This window comes from Rattus rattus, chromosome 7 (assembly GCF_011064425.1).
Source record: "Rattus rattus isolate New Zealand chromosome 7, Rrattus_CSIRO_v1, whole genome shotgun sequence".
NCBI lineage: Eukaryota > Metazoa > Chordata > Mammalia > Rodentia > Muridae > Rattus > Rattus rattus.
In genome coordinates, this window is record NC_046160.1 from 113,077,423 (window position 1) to 113,103,812 (window position 26,390).

General features: G+C 36.9%; 1 protein-coding gene and 1 pseudogene across 1 annotated transcript in view; one reads left to right on the forward strand and one right to left on the reverse strand.

The window, feature by feature from the left end:
* Positions 1 to 26,390, forward strand: part of LOC116906184 (DNA polymerase alpha catalytic subunit-like) — a 182,562-nt gene that overhangs the window by 48,953 nt on the left and 107,219 nt on the right. The window lies entirely within an intron of this gene.
* LOC116906185 lies at positions 818 to 2,424 on the reverse strand (annotated as a pseudogene).

The following is a 26,390-nucleotide window of genomic DNA, read 5'->3' on the forward strand; positions in this document are numbered from 1 at the left end:
TTTACACAAGTATGGCCTTCTCTTAAATAAGTTAAATACAAAATGTTATCCTGCCTATAAAATTATAAGTATCCCGCGTCCATTTTACAGAGTGTTAAAATATTTGCAATGCATTATTTCCCAGTAAATAACACTATGGCACTGAAGGCAGTTTAAACAGTCAGACATCTAGGATTATGTCTGTAACATTACAAAATTCAACCAAATAAGGAAAAGGTGAAAGAGAGAAGAAATTTTACAAAATGGCAACTACTGTGATCTGAAAGATACAGAAATGTCTTCACTCCATTCAGTAACTGTGCTGCTTCTGGAATGGACATCTGCGGATAATAAAGTTAGACAGTGCCCCTCTCAGTGCTCAGGTCAAAACCAACAAAGTACACAGAGATACATTCCCAACTGAGCCACAAAGACAGCCCTCAAAACACAGTGAGTGTTTAAAGTCCACACAGAGGTTTAGCCAGAACACTCAAGATTAGAACTTGGGTGGACCAAACTTTTCAGTTGTAACCCAAATTTCAAGTCCACAGGACATGTGGTACCATGTTAAAAAAGAAAACATGATTTCATGGTTCAACACAGACTGGCTCAAATGAGACTGTGGGTGACCTAAACAGCCAGTGTCCCTACAGAAGCACAAAGACATGATTAGAAGAGAGGACTCTGAGTTCTGTAGCCTGTTCAATTGCTCAGCACATGAAAGACACATCCCATCCATCTGGAAGGCACTGACCCCTTCAGTGGGGAAGAAGACATCTCCATGTCCCAAGTGACTCGCTCATCCTTTCTATAGGATCTCAAGATCTACATGCCGGATCTACAGGATCTCAAGATCTATGTGCCAAACTTGAGGGTTTTGATTTTTCAGCTCTTTCTCGGGCCTGTTTGCTTCAGCTCCTAGAGTATCAATAATATTTTCTCCATGTTTAAGCATAAAGGCTTCTAATTGTTTAGGAGTTGTCACTTTTTGAATTTCTTACATCATTTGGTCAAAATCTTGCTTTTCCAAATATGATCTTGTAACAACTCGTCCATCAAAATCAACTTCCGCCTTAAATCTGACTTTCCCTAATCCCAGATCTGTGACTTTAATATCATGAATTGCTTTTACTGATGGGTAAGCCACTGTACTTGCACTGGTTGGATGGATTGATTGTTCTGGGAGTGCTTCTGTGTTAGTAGAGATGAGGAATGCTGAGACCACACCTAGTAAGGTACCCTCACCCAAGAAACCCAGGCTGTCATACAATGGATTGCCTGTTACGGAGGTAAGGCCCATTCAGTCCTAAGACAGCTGCAGTGTCCTCCAATAGAATAACATTTGTTCTCAGATCATGGCTCTCCATAACATACTTATAAAATGATTTTCCCACCTGTGTGCTCCTGTGAGGTTCAGTTGTGGCAAAAAGAGTTATTGTTCCTTCAGACACCAAAGATCCTGATAAAATACAATATGCCCATAGAAAGGATTATATTGGTTGAGGATGAAGCAATCCCATGATTCCGTGATACCAGCAGAGTCCTGTGCCCATCATGAAAATACCAACACCATTAATCAATGAAGAAACATAGCACATATTTGAAAAGCCGTACTGGTAAGAAGGATCTAGTGTTTGAACAGACTTGCTGATGCTCAGTGCTAGCAAACCCAGGGTATAAGTATCAGATAATGAGGGTATAGCTTCTGAGAACATATTGCTGAACCCATACAAATCCAGGCAAGAAATTTAAAGAAGCTGTTTAAGCCATTAATGGAAATAGCAACCACCACCCTGGTCCCTTAAGGAACACTGAGACCGTTCTGAAGCGTGGCTTTTTATTTCCAAGAAATCACCATATTCTCTTAGTATTCTTTGGTTTCTAAACAGCCACTCTGTGTATTCTATTTCTGTTTCTTTACACATTTTTTCTCTCTGGCAAGAACTTCAAGGCTTCCCCAAACGCCCAGAGCTTTTGCTTTCACATCTGACCGCAAGAACACAGTAAAGGACTCAGTGTCATCATGGGGGCTTTGTTGCCTGAGTTTTCCAAGTTGTTCTAAATCACTGAACTGAAGTCAGAACTCACTCTTAGTCTAGTGATGAAATTATTCTTAGTATTTTTATCTGTACTCCCTTTTCTTAAGGACTGCTTTGACTCTTATTTGGAGGGGACCTTCCTTAAGTGGAGCTTTGCGTTCTGTGCCTATGTTTTCTGCTGTTTGCATAAGTGAGGGGACTTTATCAGCTCTTGGAGTTTGTGAGTTCTGCCCTACTTTCTGGACATTTGTAGAGTACAACTTGGACTTGATTTAGAATAGATATATGTGGGCGAATTTTGGGAATCATGTATGTAAAGCTTTCAAATGTCAGTAAATTCTCCCATTCCTGGCTGCAGCCGTGGGCCACTGCATCTGCACAGTGCCTCCCAGCTGCACCGGTGCATGCAGTGTGGGCGACCTGGTGGGGCAGAGGCCCTCACTTGGACACTGCCTCCTGGCTAATACTTACTAATTAACAACTCTGCAGCCACTGGAGAGTATGTTTGTCCTAGGAAGTTGTCTTTAATCTCTTTTACTATTTTTCATTATCAGTCACTTTAGGAATCTAATAAGTTAAACTCAGTTTTTCATTACATACATATATAGTACATGTTTTATTTTCACTTTTATTTTTCCCATGAAAGAATGCATCAAACACATTTGCATTTTTTTTTAAGCAAAAGGCCAGAATCCATATTACCTGCTTTTTTAAAACCTAAGCTTAACATTACAGACTTAAACAGTAGTAAAACGGATGAGGTTGCCAGTATCTGTGCACAACTGGGAAACATCCTTAATTTATACTAAACCAGAAGTGTATGACCATTGATACAGTAATAGCTTTCCTTACTAAATACTGGAAATAAAATTGAAATATTTATGGAGAAGATTCATCTGGCAATGTTAAATTAACATCACAGGTTGACTATTCACATTTTAACACAAGTCGAAGCAGATCCATGCTGGTGTTAAAAAAATAATCTTGTCCTAGTGTACTAATCAAGGTTCACAGGACTCTCCTCAGATTCCATTTTGTTTTGTTTAAAGCAAAGTGCATACAGAGGTTACAACCATTTTAAAGACAAAAAATGGTCTTTTGTGGTCCCAACAACAAACTCAGAAGTCTCTGACAAATAGGGGCTCTGATGAGCTGTTTTATAAATACTTTTGATTAGGTATAATCATCCAGAAAGTCGTTCATTTGAAATCTTCAAAAAAATTCCTCTTATTTATCAAATGGTGCTTGTTATTGTTTAACATTTCCATAAAATGTGTGCATTGAATTACTTGTTATCCAAGCATAGCAGGTACTCCTTACTTACCACTTATTGTCAAGGACAAATAATTACCAAAAATGTCATCAAATAGGTCTTCAAAGAAGTTGGGAAAATTTCCATCAAAAAAGTTCACTGAAGATATCATCTGGGCTCTGGAATGTAAAGCCAAACTCAAATGGACTATCAAAATGGCTTCCACCTCCATCTCCTCCACCATTTAATCTTTTTTTGCTTTATTTGTCATAGATGACCCGTGTTTATCCTATGACACCTTGTATGCCTCAGCTGTTTGTTTGAATTTCTGCTGTTTCTTCTTTATTTTTCAAGATTTTTGTTGAGGTGCCATTTAAATGCCTGTTTATAATATGATTTTTAGGTTGGGCATATCTCTGCATGCCCAGAACTAAATAGCAATCCACCATGTTTTAACAAATTGTTGGAACAAACTCGGGGATGCAGTGAGAGGGAGGGGGAGGTCTCTTCATGGCTGTGGCACAGCTGAGTTGGTGATGTTGGTGGCAGTGGTAGCATCTCCTTTTGCTTTCTTTTCTCTTTTGTTCTTCCCTCACTTTCAATTTTTAATTTGTGTTTCTGGCTTGCTGCTTGGAAGAGATGCTGATCTTTTCTTTTCTTTAGTCGGATGCTTTGTGTACCCTGAGTAGCGAGTAGAAATGTGACTTCTTAACAGCAAAGGCTTTTCAGAGTCCTGTTTCTATAGTTTCCCTTAGCTGGTAGCTGTATCTTTTTCTTGTTGGTATCACATCAAATAGCTAGAATTTTTTTTTTGAGAAAGCCTTAGCAGTATGCTATCTGTTTCTTTTTGTGTGTTCTCTTCTCTAGCCTTGGCAAGCACAAAGTTCACCCTTTCAGAAAAAAAAGTGATGAGACCTGGTTAGCTTTTCTGCCCCTCAGGTGTTATGTTTATTGATCACATACTCACTGGACCTGGTACCAGTTAAGAGAAATGAGTATAAGTTCCAACATGGCTTATGATAGAATGTCCAAATTCAGAATTACAAAAGAATCCTTGGGAAACTTTATCTCATCCGTTTTCCTTAGCACTTAGAACCTCTTTTCTTTGCTACCTAACTAGTGACTACAGTGTACCTAATGGACTGGTAGAAGATACAGTTCAACAGCTAAGGGCTCCCTATAAGACCTGTGCAGCCTTACTTGATTTCAAGCTTTATGCCTTTAAAATAACTTTTCCCATTTACTAGATTAAATATGTTGGCACAATTGTGGTGCAGAGTCTCATTTCTGATTTGAAGTTGCCAGTAGAAGCAAACTACAAGAAGGCTAAGGCAAAGGACATGAGTTTAGGTGACAAAGGACATGACGTTAGATGACGCTTTGGTTGGGCCATCACTCTAGTTGGTAAAACAGCTGTACTGCCCTCCCTCCCTTTATCAGGTAGAGTGAAGTACAAAAGACTAGGGAACAGTTGAACTATGTAGGTCACACAGTAGGGAAAGCTTTATCTCTTTCAAAATCTCATAGCACCCCCTCACCACCACCTCTGTCTGTTTTGTTACTATTGACATAATTTTTGTATTTGGCTTTAAGATCACAGTTTTATCAAATGAAGTGATTGCTTAGACTGTGTCTTCTCGACCTGAGACTCCTGTTAAATGCCTGTTAAAGTGCCAAAAACTCAAGGCCCATGACTCAGCAGATACTTAGGTTTATATGGCATTGCATTCACTAAAAGCATCTGAATTTCTGTTTTATATTTGCAAACGTGTGGACTGTAAAGAGCAATTCATTTTGAAAACCAAAGTTTAATTTGGTTCTTTGATAATCTGATGGTTTCAGGCCATCTTCACAGATGATAATGTCTGATCTGCATCATGCCTTGGCATTTGCTTTATAGCAAAGAAAGATATGGGCTATTTGAGGGAAAAGTTAGAATTTGTGCCATTAAAATTAGGCAGGTGCGATTTTGGAAGTTTGGGGACCTTTTCTGCTTTTTTGAGCTTCTGGATATGGCACCTATTTTATTTAATTGTGTATCTTATAAAGAATATGCTTAAAGCCAAATTTTAAATTTTATAAATGTTAATATGTTTGTAAAACAGTGCTAAGAAATCTTAGTGGGCTTTTAAGAAATTGTATGGCCAACTTTCCCTAGGAAAGACTATGTAAAACATAATTACATATGGGTATGTGTATATATAATATATATTTAAAATTTGGACTAAGATCTAAGAGCTTTAAAACAATCTGTTATTGTTCGCTGTATACAATTTTTTAAAAGTCAGGAAAAATTACTTTTCTTGTAGAGTAGATAATCAAAAAAGTAGTTGTTGAAGAGAAAGATCTGTTGTTATCTGTCTTCTGCTGTTTAGAAGTACTGTACCTGGGGCTAAAAATTATTTTAGCGATGGTTGTTAGTGATGGAAAACAGGTCAATGCAATACAGTAGAATGCAGTTACACATGACTGTGTGTTTGGCTGCTATGGAACATGCGATTATTCTTCAGAAACTTGTTCTCCTATACATACATTAATTAAAGAATCAGGCGGTATCTCTATTTTTCATTAATCAAGTTAGGAAGAGAGCTGGTCAGGTTGTTGCCACTCTGCTAAGGAGAGTTTCAGAAAAGGGACATGAAACCCTCCAGACATTGCCTTTTTTGTTCAAACCTTTCACTAGGGCTTTTGCCTTGTCCTCTTAGGGACACATTGTGTGCTCATTCTTGAATGCTGTGTGGACCTTTAAAACGGCAGAAGTGAGTTAAAGGAGAAACCAACGCACAGGGTTACTTTTCCTGTTAGAGTTAATTTTTATACAGTCTCTACATTTAGGGAAAAATTGTTAAAAACCCCAGAATGCAAAAGCAGTGCCACTTCTGAGAGCTTTGGGGCAATCCTCTGATATGTAATTGCTTTTACATCAGTCATAAGAGAGAGGCAAGAATGCGCTTTCCTTGAACTTAACAGTTTGGGCAATTTTCTATAATCCAGTAAATACAAATTGTAGCTTGATTATTCATCTACGTCTGTCAAGCAAATTTTAATGGATGAATGAATGAGTCAAATCTATGCATAGAAATATACAAATGTGCAAAATCTGGGTCTAATTACCAGGCTGCTGAATTTACACAAGGTCAGGTAAACAAGGCACCAGTGTAATGATTATTAATTGTTAATAATGCCTTTGGGAAAACATTCACATTTTCCTTCTGAATACCTAACAGTTTGCCTTTCTAGTCATTTTAAACTCTCAAAATGTTAGCCGGTCTGAAAAAAACAGAAACATTTTTGCCCTACTTTTCTCCTTTCCCTCTAATTGCTTACTAATTCTTTTTGAAATAACAGGTAAATGTAATACATTTTTCAGACCTCTAGTGACAATCACAGTTTAATATGGTGGTGAGAGAATTTAGGGAGGTAACATACTCACACAGAAGAATGAAATAGCTGCTATCTTTTGTCTCCACTGAAGGGAAGAACACCCCCCAACCCCCAACCTCTTTTCAAAACCTAGTCGGCATTCTAAAACACAAAGCCAAGGTGCTGAGAAAGGAAGGGAATCAAAGGAGGCCCTTCCTATTTAGCATAGTAAGTCAACATGTGATTGTATCTTGATATTCTATAAAATGAATGTTGGGAAAGGAATAATATCGATGAGTAGTTTCCCATCAAAATGTCCAAGGGGCGAAATAATTGAGGGAGTATTTGCAGAGGTTTTTCTGAGTTTAGTAACTCTTGATCACTGTTCAGTTTGTAGCTGTGCTATCATTAAGGGCTCTCTGTGTCTGGAAGGACACCCCGTTCCCAGCTTTAATCCAAAAGTCATAAATCGTAGAACTAACATGTCATCTGTAGGTCACCCATGCGAAAACACTGTATCTAGAGAAACCTATCTTGCTGCCAGGGCTTTGGAAATCTTTGAATATTTTGCATTAATGGTACTGCTGGCAATCTCTCGCTGGGCTGTCTTCTCATCTTTCGTGTTCAGAAGTTTTCCTTCACGGCTGATCTAAACACATTCCTTCCGTTCTAGGCTTCAATTCGTGCTGCACACCTGTGTTCACTTTTATATTTGTGTATTCTTCCTTTATGCTTTTAAACAAAGGTTTGTAAGTAGCACACGTCAATTTTTTTCCAGGATATTTTCAGTTATGGTTGCCCTTTGTGGGTTAGAATATGCTGCATATAAATTAAACTGATTTGCATAAATTTTGACCTTAGATTCCTAGGTAGCATTCCTATCCCTTTTTATATAGCACTTTGAGAATATGCTACAAACTTCGTGCATCCTTGTGAGAGCTGTGGTAGTTTAATTATATCTATGCAGAAATATAGAGTAAGTCTTTATTATGGCTCTGAAACATTAACTTATCCATCTGTTCTCCCTACACACTTTCCTTTGCAACACTGTCAAATAACTGTTCCTTTCATCAGGCCTTCTATTCTTTTGACTGCCAGAATTGTCCTTGTCTGCTTGCCACGTTTCTTTAAATTATCCTCAGCCTTAAGGACCCAAGGCCTTCCCAGCATAGCGGCCCACACCTATAACCCTACATTAAGAAGGCTGAGACAGGAAGGTTCACATGGGCTGGGGGCCAGGATGGGACACATAATACATTTTAGGCCAATCTCTAGGAAGTTTTTTATAGACACCATACCCATGAAACGTTATTTTGTGTCCTGAATTCCTTCAGAAGTTTGATATATATAATGTTTTTCTCAATTTCTTTAATATAGTCTATCAAAGTTTTATTTGACAAATCATTTACTCAGTTTAACATTGAAGAATTCTGGAGAGCAGAAGAAAGAAAAAATAAATATTTTTAAGCCATCATTCAAATACTTTGTTAACACTTCTATGTACATGGTGCCATTCAACTCTTACAGTACCTTTAAGGTGGTGCCTCATAAATAAGGAATTTGAACCTTACAGGAAGAAAATCGGTTGATGTTGGAAGGATAATTTGTTCAGCTGAAATATAATTTCAAAGCCAAAGCCCATATAAGCTTTAAAAAAAAACTTGTTCCATAAAGAAATGACATTTTGCATCTTGGTCTATCCATTTATAGAAAGTTAAAAGAATTAAAGAGATATTGAGTTGTTGATTGAATTTGTGACTGTGGATGTCTGAATTGATTCTGCTTCTTTTCTTTTACTCATTTGCTATAGATGGTGTGAATTAGCAACAAAATAGCCAAAGTCTTAGTAAGGACCCTCTCTGTTCTCAGAGAGGGCTAACACATCAGAATATCAGCTGTTGACAGTTGTGTTCTAACCTAAGACAGTGCTTGAAACAAATTCTTTTCTGTGTTTAAATATTTTTCTCTTACTAGTCCTAGTATTTACTGGTATTTTAAAATATGACTTTTCTTGCTTATTTACATTTCATTTTTAGAAAGTAAATCTCATTGTCAAAGCAAGAATAATATGTGTTTCTGTCAGTGAACTAATAAAATGCCAATTTCAGAATAATGCATATTCTAGAGTATATATAAAATATAAGGAATTTTTCCCTCTCTTTGAGAGTTTCATGAATAAACTAGGGTGCTCACTAAAATGTCATGTTCTTACTGACTTCCCTTTCAAGCCTAGTGCTGAGTTGTTAATTTGTCTATAGGTAAGGGAAAGCTAGCATTGTATCTTATAGAAAATAAAGTTGTTTCCTGGGATCCTGGGACCCCCTTCCCTGCCAGAGCTCCCAGGGACTAAACCACCAACCAAAGAGTACACATGGACAGAACCTTGGTCCCAGCTGAATATGTAGCAGAGGATGGCCTTGTTGGGTATCAATGGGATGAGAAGCCCTTGGTCCTGTGAAGGCTTGATGCCCCAGTGTAGGAGGATGTCAGGGTGGGGAGGCGGGAATGGGTGGGTGGGTGAGAGAACATCCTCATAGAAGTAGGAGGAGGGGGAATGGGATAGGTGCTTTCGAGAGGGGAAAGCAGGAAAAGGGATAACATTCGAAATGTAAATAAAAAATATTCAATAAAAGATAAAAAGAAAAGAAAGTGTTTACACATTCTATTAAAACTGAATTTTATGGGATATGTTTATTCTCAAATAATAGATGCATAGATTAAGAAGTAAGATTGTCTCATCTAAGTATGAAAAGAATTTCAGATTGATGGTCACAGGCAATATTACTGAGCTTTGGGGTGACAACAATATGATCCGTTTTAGGTGTCTAAGGTTTCTTCTTGCCTACTTCTCCGCATATTGATAAGTTCAGTACATTTTGCCAGCATTTACTAATGCTATAATGCATTCCCCGTATCCTCCATCTTAATTTTTCACTAGTATTGATTGAGGATTCAATTGAGAAATGTGTTTAGAACCCTGCTTTCTGTGGTAATCACAGAAGTCAGTGGGAAGACAAGAAAATTGTATTGAAAGAAATTGTGTGCATTTGTGTTTTGTGTTTCAGCATAGATTATCTCTGCCAAAATAATAGCTGTCATTTTGTTCTTGTTATATTAGTGGCCTGTAGCTCGCTGCTACTCCTTGTTATATTAGTGGCCTGTAGCTCGCTGCTACTCCTTTTGCCTGAGTTTTGCTTCTGACCACTGGCTATTACCATCAGCAAGAAGACCTTTTTAATTGAATGTTTAGGCTTGCATGATTCAATCCAAGTGTCACTGGAATTTGATCCATTTCAAATTAGAGAGTCCTTAGTTACGACCTTTCACCCTGACATAGCAGCCCTTTAACATTTAGAGACTTTGAAACTTGACTTCTGTTTAGAATTTCATATCATGCCCATCTGGGAAGGGGGGGTGGCTAGAAAATGTATACGCTGAGCCTATAGGACTTCCTGCGGTGCTTATTAATCCTTTATGGATCATTTGAAATGTTTCTAGTTTATTTAAGCTTTGCTGCTTGTATCAGATTGTTCTATGAAAAAAGAGAAAGTGATCATGCTTTGAATTTTTAAAAATGATCTCACTTTCAAGCAAAAGCACTTTTATGCTCCATTAAAGTTGAATTTGCCAAACTCTTACATCGCATTAACACAAGCTTTACTGGATAGGTAAACGTGTTGTTCAAAGGCTGACTCGAACTTTACCAAACTGCATATTAAGATTTTTTCCTTTATGCTTTTTATTTTAAAATGGACTTGTTAAAAGATTTTTCCAAATATGTTACTCCAAGGATAAAATAATTTTTGTCTGATTTAGAGCATTGATGTAGATTGTTACCTAATTGTTTGAGTATGAAACTAAAGAAAAATATTTTGAGCAGTTAATTTAATGTTTCATAGTTTATAGCATCAGTAAATTTGATTTTGTTTCTTGAATTTGTGCAAGTGGTTTAATTTAGAACAGTTAAACATTTTAACTCAGATTTATCATGAATCTTTGAAAGCTTGATAATTTTTTAGTATTTGTGTAGATTATTGGGCAATAAAGTGACTACTATTTCCTTGTTTTCAAGTTAATGGATATTTTAAATGCAGGAGACTGTTCTATTTTGTATTAATTATAGTGGAGTTTTTAAATTGTATTAATTTCATGAAGAGTTTTAATTTAGAAACAGTCTATGACTAGATCTCCTTTTGATCTAGAGTTCTTCAGATTTCTAGACTGATTTGTTCCACGTTCCCTGCCTACCTTGCATTAGCATAAGGACTTCATTTTCCTTTTGCTTCTCTTTAGACTTGAGCTTTAATGTAGTCTTCAGAGAGGCTATGCTAGTTTTCTGCTTGAAATGTCTTTCTTTGTTTTTATTTAAATAAAAAAAACCTTTAAAATGTTTGGGATTGGATTTTTATAAAAAACACATTTGTGATCTTTTTTTTAAAGAAGTGATTTACTGTAACATTTGTACTGAACTTGAAAGTTGTTTTAATAGAAACAAATATAATTTAATATCAAGCTATATCTTTTCAGCTCTTAGATTCTACTTTTTTGGAGTTGAGTTTTTTTATTAACTAGGGAGGTACATTTTCAAGAAATTACTTCTTTAAGGCAAACAGCAAATTATAAGCACAGAGAGAAAGGGGAACCTTTTATCTGCTTTGTGAAGGGAGAAATCTAAACAGGTACATAAAAGACATAGCAAGTTATTTTAACGCTAACTTTTCATTTCTAGTGATCGATAGTACCTTGTTAGTAAGAAATTGTATTAACTTTGGCTTCTAATGTAAAAATCTTCACTGAATTCATTTTTCGCTAATTCACTTTCTTATCTCCTAGTGTTCCCATGACCTTTCAGAAATGTGGAGTTTCATATTTTGTACTATACAAAAGCTACCCCTTGGGTTGCATTGAATAACTCAAAGTTGAATTATGGCATAATGGTAGTTCTCTGTGGCATTTCCACGTCAAGCATACTTTTTGTTTGCTAAGTTCATAAGTGAAGTGTTTTTAATGTTGTTCATGCTAGGGGAAAGGTTAAATAATGCTGAGCTCCCCTTAATGGCCAAATGAGAGGACTTGCCTTGGTTGTTTAGTGGAAAGGTGTGCTGTGTTTCATTCCTCTGTCATCATAGAAGACGTGCTAGATTGTTCTGGAGCTTTCAGACAGAACTTATTAAACGTACTTAATAAACTGCTGAGGTAGTGACAAGATTTCTGTGTCATTTTATAGCAAAATTAAAAAATATTCCAAGATTTGAACCTTGGGCCATGCTATTACTTCCCAAAGCCATGAACTTTGAGAAGCCCTTAGAAGGGACAAATGAGCAATGATCTGATTTCTTCATTTCTAGTAGGAAGCCTAGTAACTCATAGGAAACTGAGTGATGGGGGTTAAGAAGAACCTTTTAGCATCATCTTTCTAAAAATATACTACTACTGAAACTTTAACTTTCACTACCAACAGGCCATACATGCTGGATAAATCTTCAGTATTTAATTGATGTAATCATCACTGAGTTTTGTTATGAAGGGACATAGAGAAGGTAGTCACATTGTTTTCCATTTTCTGAGTAACAAGCAGCGCATTAAAATTCTCAGGTTACCAGTAGTCAATCTGAGTAAAATGTGCACACACATGCATGCACCTTAGAGAATAAAACCCATGTATCCTACAGTGTATTGTATCAGGAGAGAAGATGAGTTTGTGTATGAGGGAATTGTACTTGTTTACACGAGCAGTTGAAGCCAATAGTAGTCGTATATGCTGAACTCATTATTATTCCATAGAAGAGTCAGGGCTCTCGTCTTGGGAATATCCCCAGAGACTGACAGAGTGAGGAGTTTGCCCCAAAGCACAGGACCACTGCTACAGTAAGGTGAGGGAAGTACCAGAAACTGCTCTTTCCAGTGTGCTGCTTGGTTTTTTTAACTTGTCTCTGGTAACACATGGTGAAGGAAGGCATTGATGGCTTTGGAGCTCTTACCTCTCATAGCCTAAGGAAGCTGCAGATTGGCCATCTGAATTACTCTTAATATCACAGAGCTAAATTCTATCAAAGAACAAAAGCCTATTTTTTCCAGCCCTGGCAGTGTCTCGGAGACTCTACTAGGCTATAGAAGCTCAAAGCTCAGGGAGCCTGTCAGGGTCTAGAAGCTGGCTGCTGACTTCCTTTCTGTTTTCTTCTCCATTTTCAACACCACCCTCCTTATGTATGTTTGAACCTCTTGCTCTTGACGTCATGTTCAACTTCTTACAATTCCCAGTCTCAAAGTGAACCCTCCGGATCAACAGTTCAGGTTGTGCTTTAATATAGACCTTCGTAGTGTGTGAACCCATAGGACTTCACACATCTCAAGAGTGTGCCTAGGAAGTAGGGTTGGTTAGGTAGACTTCTCTGTTTTTAGGAAATTAGTGACCTACTCCAATCCCATTTTCTGCTTTCTTCACTATACACTCAGTGACAGTGCTTAAAAGAAGAAAGTTAAATTCTTTAGTTTTATTATATAACACATCAAATGAGAAGCTGAAGTGAATCTTGTTCAAGAAGCAGTCCTTAAGCTTCCGAGTCAAATCAGAAGTGGGCAGAACGTTAGCAACTGAACTGGCATGTCTAAAACCTTTCCACCTAGGTGAAGCGCGACAGCCTTGCTCTCGATGAGTAAAATGGGAAGTACGTTCAGACGCTACTTACAACATTCTAAGCAAGGTCAAAACATCTGGGGAGGTAAAGCAAATTGATTTTCTTTGAATTTGTTTCACGTACATGTGAAAACATCCCAAAATGGAAGATTTGCTTTTCTTCCAAATTAGAAATTGAAAGAATGTAAATTCGAAATTCTATTTAATCGTTGGTTTGAGAGTAGTAACATTGAACACAATGTCAGGATGTGTCAACTGAGCATACTATTTGTATTTATGCACTTATACATATATAACACATTTGCTCCCATCAGTCTAGCCCTCTTCCTTGGTTTCTGTGTTTCACAGCTTGCTAGAGTGTTCTTGATAGTAGTTTGCTTTCCTGTGACAGTTAGAGATTCAGTGCTTTAAAGAGCTCTTACTAAACCTTTTTTATATGAATACAGGGTTATTCATCACAAACTTTGAAAAACTTCATAAAACAGATTGCTGGGTATCTTACCCAGAGAGTCTGATTCCACGACTAGGGTAAGGCTTTATAATGGGCATCTATAACAAATCTATATTTATATGGTCTGACCTATGAACTGTATATTAGGGTACACTGCTATACACATTCATCCCATAGTATCATATAGAACATTTTCAGTAACCTAAAAAAGTCTGATACAGTAACATTAAAGTCTGATTTAATAATAGTTGGGTAATGAGATTATTTTGTGCTTGGCAAGGTAGTGTATATCTGTAATTTCGGCACTTGGAAGACTGAGGCAGGAGGTTTAAAATTCACCCAGTTTGAGCTCTGTAGTGAATTTTAAGACACCGTAGGGTGCTGTGGCAAAATAACAATATGTTGTAAAACTAGAGATTTGTTTTCCTTAAGCAAACCTGAACAACCTTTACCATCTAGTCTGTTGTAGCATTCCTCTGCTTGAAAGAAGTGTGTGGATTCCCCCAACTGAAACCACTCCTGTCACATTATATTGTATTGTTTCGCTATATTTTCAGACTGAGTTAAGAGGTGTGATTGAATGACAATGCTGAATTTACATTCAACCCATACTGAGCATAGGAGCTCTTTAGAGTACTGAATCTCTACCTGTCAAAGGAAATATTTTAGTTTTGAATTAGCCATTTAATGTCCTTAAACTGAATTCAGCGGCAAGTTTATTTTAGGCACTTTGATACAAAGATCTTTACAGGCTCCGTAATGATCTTAATCAAATTACCTTTTGTCAGCACAAAAATCCATCTATGAATTAATTCATGGGTCTACAAGTGAAGATTCTTGTGAAATTGGCTAGAGGGGCACCCCAGTAGAAATGGTGAGCAATCGTATCGAGTTGTCAAAAGCTAACCATCATAAGAACAAGAAATATATTTTAAAAATTGGAAGGGAAAGAATAAAGGCATTACTTGCAGATTGCTGTAAACTTGGAAAACCCTGTGAAATTTATCATAAAAGACAAAATTATTATAGGACTTTACAAGATGGCTCAGTGGTTTAAGAGCACTGACTGCTCATCCAGGGATCCGGAGTTCAAATCCCAGCAACCACATGGTGGCTCACAACCATCTGTAATGGGATCCCATGCCCTCTTCTGGTGTGTCTGAACACAGCTACAGTGTACTCATACATATGCAAGCAATAAATAAATAAATAAATAAATAAATAAATAAATAAATCTTTAAAGAAAGAATGCTAGTTTTAAAATTAATTACATATAGTTGCTTTTGAGCTATACAATCACCAATTAGAAAGTGTACCAGAAGAAATTTAGTGTATACAAATGACTAAGAATATGAAGTGTCAAAGAATATATTTAAATGCTTAATGTAAAGTAAACTTTAAAATATAGAAGGACTTAGAAGATTTTAAAAAATTTAAAAATGCATTCTTGGTTAATTTGAACTGCATATTTTATAAGTTTACCTATTAAATATTATAAGTTTACCTGTTACAATTCCTTAGATTTAAAAAAAAATCACAGTTTTTGTATATATTTTGTTCAAAATTTAAACAATAATACTTATGTAAACTACCATAGGAGTACAGGGTGATTATTTTTTTTTACCATGAGTATTTAATGATTTGAATAGAATTGCTGTAGAAGAATTAAGAAATAAATTCAAAATTGAAACTAATAGTTTATAAGAGGATGGCTCATACCACTAGATAAAAATCATCTGGAAAATGTATAGTTGAATGTTCTTCTCCTTCAGGGCACAGAAGGATGTGATAAAGATGTACTAACCTTGAGAAGTCTTTCAAAACAGATGACTATGTAAAATAGTTTCAGGATCACAACAGATTATTTTCCTAGATTTCCAGCTCCTCACATGCTTATCCTCCCAACATCTGTTTTAGTGGTCTATCCATCATGAGTATGTGAATGTATGAATGTGTGGACATTGGCTCAGTGTTCGTAGTTTACCTTAGAGCTCATTCTTGGGTGTGAGCAAATAGACAGTAGCATGTATCAATTGTAGTATCATGGAGGAGTTTGACGACTCAAAATCCTTTGAGCGCTACTTGAGAACACTCTGAAATAATAAAAAAATCAGACTCCAAAAAAAGAGGAAACCATCAGTAAATTTGACCATAAATTTAGAAGAATTTATATTGACTGGAGAGATGACTCAGTGGCTAAGAGCACTGGATGTCTAGAGAACTTAGGTTCTAGAGATCCCAGCACTCATATGACACCTCCTAACTGTAACTCTAATTCCAGGAGATCTGATGCCCTCCTCTGGCTTTCACAGCACTAGACACCAAGATACATGTAGTAAAATACCCATATACATAAAATCTTCAGGAACAGAATTTCTGTGGTGCATTTATATTAAAAAAATGATGAGCAACAAACAATGCAGTAACAAACAAGGCCTGATTTTCTTCATATATAAAGTCTTCCTTTTCTCTTCATGAAACTGTGAGGTTAAACAAACCGTTTCCTATCTGAAAAGAAAAGTACCCTTTCAAATCAGGGAGAAAAAGGAGAACCCCCTAGTAGGGAAAACTGAGCTAGAGGAAGGAAAAAGCAACTCTTGGGCAAATCTATGTGGACTTACAGGGTACTACCTTTATATGGTAAAAAGGCAGGCTTTACAGCAGTGTATTTAACACTCTTGTAATGGTCTCTTTTTTATTTTTATTTTTTGAAATAGAGTCCCATGCATCCCCACTTTATTCAGTCCTGGGTATTGAACTCTTGGCTTCTTGAATAGTGGGCGAGTATTCTATCCATTGTGCTATATTTCCAGTCCCCATTTATTTTTTTTTAAAAACAAGGATTATTAATATATGCTAATATGTGTATATATAATTTCTAAACTTGATACAATATATCCATTTTATTTCTGTCTATAATGCATACTTAGAAATATCAGGAGGCCGTAGTTTTACCCTTGCATCACATCTGATTTTGGAGCAGCCACATTACAGTGTTCAGGAGCTGTGTGCAGCACTGAACGGCATGACATATTGAGCGTCATGTTAGAAAGTGTAAAGAAAAGAACATTGGGCTGCACGTGCAGTCCACAAATCAGTGCGAGGAGTTGACTTTTAGGAAGTTTTATTTCCCTTAGGTGTAAAGGATTAGGGTAGAGCTCCAAAGTCTCTTCCACCTTTCAAATTTAGGGCTAAAATACATGATTTCATGTTACCTGTCAAAAATGGAAATTGTGGTCACTTCTCATAGACACTGTATTTTAAAAGCCTCCTTTAACTACTTTTATTCTTAGAGGAGTACATTTCATATTTTAGATACATATTTAGAGGATATATTTAGAGGATATCTTTGTTGCTTTCGTCAAATTGCTACTGAACTACACACTTGGTATGAACCATTTAGAATCAGTCTATTCTATTGGTAGAATTAAGTCTGATTTGAGGCTTTGCTAATTCAGACAGTGTCTGGAGAACTTGAGAGAGTTAGAATAGCCACATAAGCAGTATGTGGAGAGGAAAAAAAAGTAAATATTGAATGAGAAGGAAATTGAGAGAGACTATTCCTAAGTATAATTCTGTTAATAAAGTGCATTGTTCAGAAAATCATCTTAAACAGCAGAGAGAAAAATGAGAGTAATGCAGAGCAGTGATTCTCAACCCTGACTGCATATTAGCATCACTCAGTTTTAAAAAACCCAGTACCCCATTCTGAATGGCACTGGTGATCCTCAAAGTAAGTTCTCCAAATCAGCAGCAGCAGTATCATCTGGAGACCTGTTAAAGATGCTGATTCTCAGGCCCCACCCCAGCCCTCAATCAGAAGCCATGGAGATGGTGCCCAGCCACCTGTGTTAATGCTCCTTTGGGGAATTCCAGTGTGCCGCCAGAGTTTCAAACTGAACAGCAAGACGTTGGATGTGGTATTTCAGGCAGGTTTCCTGTTAGCTGCAAGCTACCATCTTATAGGGGTCATGGGGACTGAAGAAGAAACGTAATCTACGTGCTAGGTCTTTCTAATTTCTGATTTAGGGATTTGAGTAATCTATTAAAGTTATAGGAGGCTAGCTGTCATCGTGCCTTTTAGCCCTAAACAAATCAATGTCAAGAAGGGAAGCAAAAAAACACTGGAGGAGGGACTATTAAAGGTTGGGGAGAAGGCAGGTAAACTAGGTAGTTATTACAAGTGAAGGGATTCTAGACAGATTATAACGTATTTTATTTGTACCTATGGGATTCTTAAAGGACTTAGGTGTTACAGGGATTTTATGCCTAGTTTATCATCTATCAGTTTTATTTGATCAGAAATTACAAAAGGCTTGTTTGCCTCTTTTGTCATTTGATATTAAAGGGAACATTTTCTCTTAATATTTAGACTTTTGCTGTAGGGTGCATTTTATAGAGATACCATGAATTTATAACTAATCAAGAATATAAAATGCATATTTTCAAAATATAAGATGATCCCTGCTTGAAAAGGTTGTAGTGTGTGCCATCGTTTTGATTTCTAGTCCTCCAAAAAATAAAAATAAAATAAAATAAAATAAAAATTACAGTACCTCTGATTTCCAAGGCATATTCTGAAGACATTGTGATTTCTCCAAGCTAAATCTTAGGTGTGTGGAGATTTTTCAGCCTTGACAAAGTAAGAATAGACCCATTCTAGTATCCTATTCATTTGATTTTTCAAAAGTTAGGGGAATATGCAGATCTTTCCAGAGCCTCTCGATTGGTGCCTCCTCATTAGGAGGCAGTGGATGAAGGAGAGCGAGCTGGGCTGTGTTCAGAATGCGTCTGCAGCTGCTTATCTCTAGGGATCTCGGCAGTGGGATCTGTAAGCCCTTGCTGTGTGTATTTCTTTTTCTTGTCCTTGAATACTACATTTTGCAAGAGAAAATCAGTTTTGATAATTTACCAAAAAAGGGGGCATTATAGTGGAATGCATGCCTCTTAGGGGGAAAAAACTGCTTCTTTACTACAAAAAATCAAACCTGCCTCCACATCTGACTTTAAAACATTCTAATCTAACTTTTGCAGTCATATTTATTAGTGAAAAGATAATAATGCTATATGAAAAACTGCTTACCTACTGAAAATGCTATTTTGATTTTCGTATTAATTCCTGAGTAGTCAGTTTATCTTTTAGATTGTTTTGTGAATTGGGATTTCTGTGAGAATAAAGTGGTTTTCAAACCATTGGTGATATTGCTGAACATCTTCCATAAATAGCAAACACACACATTTCAACAGCTTTTTTTGGACAGTACCACAGTTGATAATTTCTTTACAAGAAAATGTATGTTCTTTATTATTAACATCATTTTCCCATCTTATGTTCTGGCATTTAATGTGAACCTTCATCTCGGCATGTAGACTTACCTTGTGTTGTCAAGAGGACAGAAGTGGCTTTTGTGCAAAGCTAAATAGTTTTCACTTTATTGTCTGCTACGAAACAGCTGCTGAAACCAGAAAAATGCCATCTCATCATTGGGCCTGGGGTGTCCAAAAGAGGCAGGAAAACAAATGACTGTAGCTCCCTGTCTGCCCTGGCACTCTCCTCCTTTTTCTCGTTTTCATTGCCGTGAAGAGCAGGAGAACAATATTCTGCAATTAAGGATTCCATTAAGTTGAAGAAAAGAGCAAATGGGGGATGTTTGTTCTCCAAGCTGAAAAAATTTGTCTGGGGTGGGGGGGGACAGTGGTAGTGGTATAGAGAGAGGTGGGTGGAGAGACGAAGTCAGGGCTGTTTGTTGAATATACTGTTAAGGACTGTTACCATCCTAATTAATCAAGTTAGAAATTACAGCTGTAGTCGGTTTCCCCCCAATTCTTGTTATCAATTTTCTTCTCTTTTGAGACAAAGCAAATATAAATTTTGTGTTCATTTGTCATTCGTTCTTTGACTTCAGCATCTCTGAAAATAACAATGTAGCACAAAAGCCCAGTATTTACCTAGTTGTAATGTGGGTTGCCATGGTGTTTTGCAAATTATTGCAATTATGTTCACCATGCGAGTCGCCCTTGGTAACTGGCGAAAAAACTGATAATCCTGTTTTGAACAAAAGGTCAAATTGCTGAATAGAAAGTCTTGATTAACTAAAAGATGTACAAAGTGGAATTATTTCCTACCATTCAGAAATAGTTCTTGATCGGGTTTGGGGGAGGGGGTGAGTAAGTACATCTGATTACTGAAGTACAAAGCATTGAAAGGATGTTGTCTTGAGCCTTTCATGTAGTCTTAATGGTGGCTTTTTTGTCAAATTTACCCATTTGCGGCATTGAAAGAGGCAGCTGCATTTAAGCTGGAGAGACGGTGCTTTTTCAAGAGTTCAGTGCATGGAAAGTTCTCAGCAGTATCTGCAGTTTACTAGTAGCCCCTGGTCTATTAAAACTGATGTGCCGCATTTGAGCCCATTGCTCTCAGTACTTGTGAACCCCTCTGGCTGATGATCTAATAAAGTGCTCTTACTGGACAATCTCTGATCAGCTACTTTAAAAAGGAGGCTGGGGGAGGGGGGTGTTAGGAGAAGCCTCACGGGCAGTCAGTCCTGGTACTGGCCAGAAGAGAGGAAGAAAGTGGCTAAACCGAAAGGGTTGTCAGCGTGACGATCTGTACTGAGGTATTTGCCATGGCTTTGGAGTTTCTGTGCCCCAAAACTTTTGAGCTGAGATCACATTTCCCCCCCTCTTCGGAAGAAATCTTTATTTCAGTTAAGATTGGATGAAGGATTGGGAATGCCTTTTTTGAAATACTGGACTCCACCTTGATATGTGTTTTAGATCGCGGGTATCCAAAGTTTCCCATGTTACAGTCAAAGGTCAAATGGATTTCATCTCTTTTGAATGTCATAGAGCATGTGTGGAACATGAATTTGAAGGGAAGGATTCTTTTTGTGTAGTGACCACCTGAGAACTCAGTTCTCAAAACTTTGGGAAGTGTGTGAAAGGGGCTTGAAAGCAAAGCAAACTTGAACAAGTTTGTGGGTTTACATTCTGCAGCACCTAGCAACCCCCTGGCTCAGCCAGATCTCTTGTCTCCCCTTAGTTCTGTTTACAGACTATTCAGACGGCCCTTCGAGACCATGAAAGATATTCAGTTTCATTAGTACCATTCTCAAGGAAAAATAATGAAAGTTAAATGAACAAACATTGCCTGGTGATACTGTGAATTCCATTTTGATTTTTATGAGGCAACTGCATAGATGATTCAGTTTTAACACTTGTTATTTGGTATTCAAAGACATGTTTCATTAAGCCATGCTAACCAATACACACACACACACACACACACACACACACACACACACACACACACACACACACTTGATAGAATTTTTAACTGCACTTGAGCAAGAAAATTCTGTAGTGAAAGACTGTGCCTGCTATTCTGGTTTAATTTTTTCACTTGCCTAGAGACATCTGGGTGGATTCATATTCACATTGGATCCAGGCAGGCAAGAGGGTTTGGAGAACAAGATGTCTCTCTTAAAATTGATTTATTACCTACCTTTAGGGATCAATTATAAGGAACTGTATTCAGAATCATATTACATAAGAGACTATGCATTTTTTAATGAGTAGAGTTAATTTGTTGAATCATTCAATGTTTCCAAAACATGTCCTGTCATTTTCTGTTTAAAACTGCTTATGTGATTAAATTGACTCATTTTCAAAACTTTAGTGTTAGTAGGAAAAAACATCGCCCCACCCCTCGCCATGAACATATTCTCTACAAATTCATCTTGGCAACAACCAAACATATAATGCTTAGAATATTTTTCAGGTATATCAGTAAAAGTCCTTGCCAATAAACGTTTCTATCATCACTAACAGTTTTTTTAGATCTTTAAATTAATATGGTTCTGTTTGTTTGTTTTAAAAAATACAAAAGAAACCTTGCAAAGATAAACGAAGCTGGAGGTTTTGCAGCAGTTCTTTCTAGTCTTTTCCCTCTGGACATGGTGATAAAACCAAGCACTGAGCTTGCTTTCGAAGTTTGCTATTTTGAGTACAAAACTATAATGGATTTTTTAAGAGTGATGGCTTGAAATGATGATAGACATAATTAACAATTTCTCTTAGCATTTCATCACTAAAATGTTAGTGTAAGCACCAGAGTAGCCATTTTGCCATGTCATTACATTTGAGACTTTTTCCTCTTTTTCCATGTTGAAATGATTATATATGTGCTTTAACTTGATATGTCCATTTATAACCATGTTAGGGAGTCAGACAGTCATCACAGTTGGAATATTACATCCCCAAGTCACTTGTAGCATCACGTGAAGGGGATAAAGTGTTTTATGAAAAGATTCGTGATACAGTAGAGATGAATGGGATGGAGAGAAGCAAATGCTTTCAGTTTTTCATGTAAAGTGAAAGCAGGGTAGCTCTGAAGTCTTGTATTCTTATTATTTGTATTTTGTTAGATTGCTAACATCCACAGCACATGGTTTGGTTGCATGGGCGCTTTGTGCTTTGTTGACAGTCGACAGACAAAGCAAAATTATTCCTGAAACAAGGTACTGTATACTTAGTTGTGACCTGTAATAACCTAAGAATGTAGTTTGCTTTTGAGTTGAATGAATAGGAAGAGCATTTTATGGAATAAGCTTGAGTATACTGAGTGGGTTTTTGTTGTTGTTGTTGTTGTTGTTGTTGTTTTGTTTGTTTGTTTTTTTAGCTACCCATACAGGGAGATACATGTCCTTCGCTGAACTTTTTCCACCTAAAGTGTAATTTTCCATATAAAGTCATTTTAAGTATTTTTCCCCGCTACTAGCATGGCAACAATTGTAACTGTTCTTGTATTGTCCTATAGTAGTAAAATACAATTGCTGCCAATTGTTGGCTTTCTGTGCTCACACTGTAGCAGAAGATGGCTTACACAGATGTACTTCAGGTACATCTTCTGATGTTTAAACTCTGATTGCAAATTAAAATAGCAAGACCATGGTATTGAATTTGTTGTGAGGCAAAGTAGACCAGGTTGCTAATTTATCATGTAATATACAATTGGTGAGGTTGGAGTTTGTCCACTTGTGCTATTCTATGTGTTTAAATGAGGAGCACAGTTTGCATGTAACCTATCATAACAGTTTGGGAGTGCTTCATTATCCTTTCAGCAGACTGATGACAGAGTCTGTCCTTACATACATGGTAAGATCAATAAGTTTCAAATAGCTTGGACAAAGTGACACAGGGCTATTCATTTAAAGAGATCTCTAACTTAAAAATCAATTTTAATAATATTTAAAATTCTTACATTGACTGAGAACACTTTCTACTTCTGATTATTTGATAATTTGGTTTAAAATATTTTTGTATTAAATTTGGTAAGTAGTTTATATATTTATTTTACTTGCCTTTGCCCTTTCATCTCCTAGTCTGGCACCTCTCTGAGACTTAATAATCACTCTTTGGCATATCAGCATGCTGCAGTGTAGATATTTAACTTTAAAAGCAAATCTGTGTTCCTGTTAAAACTTCCCCTGGAGAGCTCAGGGAAAAATTTCCCAGTTTTGGGTGTGAGGGTGGGTCAGAGATAGATAGATAGATAGATAGATAGATAGATAGATAGATAGATAGATAGATAGATGGATGGATGGATGGATGGATGGATGGATGGATGGATGGATGGATGGATATAAAACCTGGAAATCCCAAATCATACTGTGTCACTCTTCAAAAGCAGCTGTGGGCCCATACTGTACTCTGTCTGTCTAGAAGAAGACCCCCTTTTTTAATGCATTGGGCATAATTCTGTGGCAGAAAATGTTGCCTACAAGAGAACCCCAGAACTTTATAAATGCTTTTGGATGAAAAGAGAATCTGATGTGCTTTGAATCTGAATAGTTTAGGAAGAAGGGTGGTTGGTAAGTGTTATAAAAACTAATAATGATATGATAGATGATGAAATAGCACGCAGACTGACAGACCTTGCCCTGTGACTGTGTCCCTATAACAGCTCTGTCATGGCAGAACCATCTCTTGAAGATCTCTGAATCCTCAAGTAAAGCAAAGACTCTGTCTTCTTCCCTTGTCATCTATTCTGCCATCTAAAATTTCATATTAAGTACTGCTTTGTTGGGAAAAATAAGAAATTCTCTCTGACGTTGACCACAGTCTTGTTAATATTTTCCACTCAATTTGAAAGCAGTTCCACTATTAATATTAATTATTATTTATCCATTATTAGAGTTCTCCCCTTTTTTCCCTTCCCTTCTCCTTGTCTGTCTGTCTGTCTGTCTCTATATCTATGTAGTAGCCTGGGACTCACAATGTAACCCAATTTAGTCTCAAACTCAGAGATCCACCTACCTTTCTCCTTAATGCTGAAATTAAAATTATATATCACCTGGGTTTAGTTCTCTACTTCGTAATGCCACTCCCTAGACAATGACCAGGCTCTATTTCATGACTAACTGTAGTGCACTTTTAAAATGCATTCTCGGCTGTAACTTAACAGTGATGTTCCTCAGTGCATTTACTGAACATTTTGTGAGGTTCTCTTTGATCCTCTGAACAACAGTAATACGCATTACTTTTGTTTTATAGATGAGGAAACTTAGGTTCAGAGAGAGATTTGGTAGGTTTGCTGGCTTACACAAAATTATCCACAAAAATGGGAGAACAGTGTTTCATGGAGTGGGTTTGTACGCTAGTGTCTAGGAAGAAGACTGCTAAACTCAAACCAGATTATTCTTTGACGGCTGAGCAGTTAGGAAGGGACTAAATGCTTAAGGGACAGTGTGAACCAGTCTATGGTTATTGTCTAATGAAATAAAGAGAAGCCCCAGTGGGTTGAGAAAGTTTGGAAGAATGAACATTTTATTCAAGCAATGGGTATTTTAGGAATGGATTATGTGACATGCAATGTTGAGGTTAAGCTAACCAAGGTTTCGTGAGCATAGTGACAAAAGCAATTCAATGGAGCAAAGACTATTTGCTGAGAATTGAGAAAGCAGTGACCAGGATTTGCTTGTAAACATTTGAAAGTCAGACTGTGAGCTTGTTACCTATCTGTGGAGAGGTGATAGGGGATGGACAGCCCTGGCGAACTATACTTAACCTCTTTTTGTAGTGGGTGTGGGAGAGAATGGGCTCAGGGTAGCCAGGGAAGAGGCTACCGAAGTAGAGCAGCTTAAAATCTGCAATTTTTTGTGAGTTTGATGTTAACAGGGCTGTAGATGAAAAGTCAGTGTGACAAAATAGGTGACTGGCTGGTGGTAGAAGAACCCATTATATATACTTAATTCATGGGAATTTAAGATCCAGGGCTTATGGCATTTAATAAGTGTGCCCCTCTGTCTTTGAATTTTATGAAATAAGTTTTTGCATGCCCCTGTTGTACCACGTTTCTAGATCTGAGTAAGCTCTGCATCTTTGAATCCCAAAAGTACAGATGTACACAAATGACACAAATGAGAAGTAGTTTGTGTTCTAAGTGCAACTAGCAATGATGCCTCAGTACAGGTGAAAAAGGATCTCTTTTTGGCATGTACAGACAGAAGTCATTTTAGCTGAGACCTCAGAAATAGAATTTAGCAATCAAAACTGATCAGTATTTGGAACAGTTTAGTGCACAATGGTTTTAAAGAATAGTGATGCCGAGATAAAACAACAGGTGATAGAGCTTTGAGTGTTTGTGTTGTTATTGGACAGGCTCACTTGGCCTCCTCTGACCCTTTCATTTATGAACGTGATTAAGCCAGGCAACTGAAAATGTAATGTCCTTATTCCTATTTGTTGTAAGAATTTGAATATAGCGTTGCACACAATAGTCAGATAACATATTTGGATGCAGACTTCTCATACTGGTTTTACAAGTTTCTTTGAAAAATCCTTTTCTTAGATTGGACTTCCAAGGAACTTATTCAAAACAAATTTCTGCTTCTATTGACTTGGCAACAGATTCTTGGACTGTTCATGTTATCCCATGGGGAAAATGAAAAAGTGTAGTTTTGTCATTGTGAATGATCATTTAAAGCAAGGTCCCATAATACTAGTAGCTTCATTTGCTTCTTTATAAATAAAATTCACTATAATGATTTTGTACTGGATACTTTGCCCCATCTTGGATTTTTCCCAAAGTCTGTGATATTTATTTATTTATTTATTTTTTTACAATACAAGTGTTCCTTGAAAGTTAAACTTATCATTGTTTCTTTAATATTCCTTTATGGAATAAAGTTAGCTGAAATGTACTAGGTGAAAATGAACTGAAACAAAGCATGTATTGGAAACACTGAGCCTGGTTCCCCCAGAAAAGAGTTCTGTGTAAAATATGCGTGTCCAAAAGCTTAATTATCAAGATAGACCGTGAGACATGAAGAGTTACCAGCTCTTACTCTTTTCTTCCCCATCAGTTCTCTTCACACAGTTATCAGCATGTTTAATTTTCATGCATAATAGCACTAGTTTTGTTGTCATTTGTAAAGGGAGATTAACAGATAGTAAGTACAAACAAACCCAAACAGGCACTGAATAGAAAGGTGACAAAGAAAGAAAGACCTCTTTAATGTTAATTATAACTGCTAGGAAATTTAGACAAATTATATTATCTGTTTTCTATATGATTTGAAAGGACGTTTAGTTAGTAACTGTCAGAGATTGAGTTAGGTGTTTGCTTTTGTAAAACGGGTGAAGCGGCAACTTAGCATCTTCTGGTTG